The following is a 3,486-nucleotide window of genomic DNA, read 5'->3' as shown; positions in this document are numbered from 1 at the left end:
ACTTTTGGAAAGCCACAACTTCTCTTGCCTCAGTTTCCTCATCTGTGAAAAAAAAGAGAATTGTAGGTGGCCTCAAATTTCCCTTTCAGCTCCAGTTCTATGACCTTATATTTACCTAGGTTTTTTTTTGGGGGGGGGGCATGTTGTAGTTTCATTCATATCCATGATATCAGACATACCTGAAATTATCATCCTTGTTTACCTACCTCAGAGACTTGGTGATTGATTCCCTCAGGATTCCAAAATGTGGCAATAAGGGGAGTCAGGCCATATCTAAGTATATTTCATCAGGAAAGATCCATTTCCCTATCTATTATCCCTATCAAATATCACATTTGAAAAAATGGGAACAGTATCTGATTTTTTTTTTAAACCTAGCTAACAACAAAGTGGTTATCTTTCAGGACAAGGAAGTGTCATATTCATGCATCAGAGGCAATGATACTAGCATCCTATCACTGGCTTCCTGTGAAAAACTACTAACTCTTTCCTAAAAGCCCTGCTAGCTAAAACATCCATGTTTCAGACTGAGTTTATGCCTATAAGGCATATGCTTTGTAAGATGTAAAGAGCTATATAAATGTGAGTTATATAAAATATCCATTGTTCCCTTTAGTGTATTTCCAAAAGATATTAACAACCTAAAAACCAACAGCTAGAGCAGATGCGGTCTCGTTCCAGATGCAGGCATCGATCCTGCCGACCCTTACTTTCAGAAGGGCTATTTAAAAAATAAGCCAAGGCAGCTGCTTTCCTAACGGTTTGTTTATGTATCTATTAATATTTATGTGCTTCCCTCAATTATATTAAATCACTGTGAAGGTCTACCAGAAGACTGAAAATCAGTATCAGTGGTAAAAGGGAAAAAAATATCAAAAGGGAAAAAAGACATCGTTACCTTTTAATGACTCAGCATATTTTTTTAAAAAAATGTTTTTGCAAAGAAACAACACTAAGTATAAATGGTGCAAGTAAAGAAAGTGTAGAAGAAAAGTCAGAAGGAAGAAGAAATAGAATGTCCATCATGACAATTTAAATTCAGATAGAGAAAATGCAGTGTTGAAGAGTTATTTAAAGACTGTCTCCAGATCCCAGTAGGATGCACTATATTAAATGCACCAAAAGAGACAGATGGAATTTTTATAAATCCAACCCAGATAGCTAAATTCAGGGATGATATGATACTTTTTAAAAATTGGAATTCTCCTACTTACTAGCTAATCTAAAATGTATTCTCGAGTGTCTCTAATAGATTTCTTATATACTAGATTGCAAGAGTAATAAATATTGTAGAAAGGTCTCCTGAACTAAATAGAGCAATCTGAGACGATGACTATATAGGCTAACAGCACTAGATGAGAACTGGGGGAAAAACAACTGCATGGTGTCTCACCACAAAGAACCAGGACACTTGTGTTGGCAGTCCTTAAGAGGTCATCTTAGTATAACATTGCAAATCAATTTGTCACGTCTTTATTTTTTTCTGAGGATCTAATCAGTCCAACCTTATACTCTTGCAGAAAGAATAAATCTGAACTGATTTCTTTTTCTGAGAAGACCCCCCCACCCCAAGAAAACTACTTGTTACTTAAATAACTACTTATTAATTCCCTCATGATATTTGGAGAAATCAGAGAATTTTAAGATATAATCTGGGGGCAGCTAGGTGGCGCAGCGGATAAAGCACTGGCCCTGGATTCAGGAGGACCTGAGTTTAAAACCGGCCTCAGACACTTGACACTTACTAGCTGTGTGACCCTGGGCAAGTCACTTAATCCTCATTGCCCCACAAAAAAAAAAAAAAAAAAAGGAATCTGAAAGACTAAGGTGGAAATAGCACCATGAAATCAAGAGAGAGCAGTATTCAAATGTTATCTTTGACCTCTACTTTCTGTATAGCTTTGAATGAGTCATTCAAAGTTTGTGAGCCTTAGTTTCCTCAAATGTAAAATGGAGATGGTAAAACTTGTCATGTTTACCTCATAGTTGTGAAAATCAAATTATATCACTCCATTTTGCATCTGATGCCTTGCCTGGTTTCAATTCCATGGAATAAGATGCCCCTCTCAGGTTAAACTCACCCTCTCTAATCTATTACCATACTACTAACTTAAACTTTGATTGAGACCATGGCCTTCAGTCTCTCTCTGATTGAAGAGGGGGAAGGTAGAATACCAAACTCATCCCATTATCTTCCTTTATATAGGGCAGAAACTGTCTTTTCAGCCCACTCCACACTGCATCAGCTACCCTGCCTGGTTTCAACTCTGTTGGGCAAGACGATTCTAAGCTGGGTCCTCTCCAGGTCCCCAATCCCATGCTCATCCTCCCTCTATTCTGCCTGCTTTTGTATATTGTCTCTCCCCCCCCCATTAGATTGTAAGCTCTTTGAGGGTAGGAACTGTCCCTTTCATTTATTGTTATCCCTAATGCTTTGCAAAGTGCCTGGCATATGGTAGTAACTTAATAAATGTTAATGGATTTATTGGATTATTGCATGTGTGTAAAGCAAATTGTTTTTTTGTTTTGTTTTGTTTTGTTTTTCATAATCCAAGAATCTTTTTATTATGTTTTTTAGTCATTTATGCCATGAATTCATAGGGGATTGGTTCCAACAGCTCGGGTTCCTTGCCATTGGTCCTCACAAAGTGTGCTTCTCTGAGTGGAGCAGGCTGACGTTTCAGTTGAACCCAGGTGCCTTTTTCTTTGGCTTCCTCCTTCTTATGGTCATTTTCTTTTACCCTCTTCAGGAAGCTATCTCTGCTCTTAGAATGCTTATTATGCTCAATATGCACATTAATTCTCTTGGCTAGAATCTTGCCCTTAACCTGTTTGTTTACAACAATGCCTACAGCATGTTGAGTAACATTATAGACCCGTCCAGTCTTGCCATGGTAACATTTGTGGGGCATTCCTTGCTGAACTGTGCCCATACCCTTGATATCTACAATATCACCTTTCTTGTATATTCACATATATGTAGCCAAAGGGACAACACCATGTTTTCTAAAGGGCCTAGAAAACATGTAACGTGTTCCTCTCCTTTTTCCTTTTGTGTTCGTCATTTTGGCAGCTCACCAGACACTCTAATTCTCCCTAATGGCCTTCTCCCAAGCCCACCCACCCCGACCTGCCTCAAATGCTCTTTCCCCTGTAAAGCAAATTGTAAACCACAAAGTGATCTACAAATTTCTGTTATTAATCTAGGCAGAAATCATATAATAACTATATGCTACATTACCTGAAGGGTTAAATAATTTAATTACTTTCTAGCAAAAAAAAAAATAGCTTGAAAAAACATAATAATGTCCTATTGTTGTTGTTGTTGTTGTTATTATTAGACTTGAAAACTGGAACTCTGTTCTTTAAAATTGCTTTAATAATGATTTAAATTTATAAATATTTCTCTAATAATCCAGAATAAACCAGGTAGTATATTATTATTTTGTTTCATTTTTTTTTTCCATTTTGCAACTGAGAAACTAA

General features: G+C 36.9%; 1 pseudogene; it reads right to left on the bottom strand.

The window, feature by feature from the left end:
• Window positions 1–2,516: 2,516 nt before the first annotated feature.
• On the bottom strand, window positions 2,517–3,065 carry LOC122729866 (annotated as a pseudogene).
• Window positions 3,066–3,486: the final 421 nt, after the last annotated feature.

Source organism: Dromiciops gliroides, chromosome 5 (assembly GCF_019393635.1).
Source record: "Dromiciops gliroides isolate mDroGli1 chromosome 5, mDroGli1.pri, whole genome shotgun sequence".
NCBI classification, from domain to species: Eukaryota; Metazoa; Chordata; class Mammalia; order Microbiotheria; family Microbiotheriidae; genus Dromiciops; species Dromiciops gliroides.
This window is presented reverse-complemented; position numbering and strand designations above follow the sequence as displayed.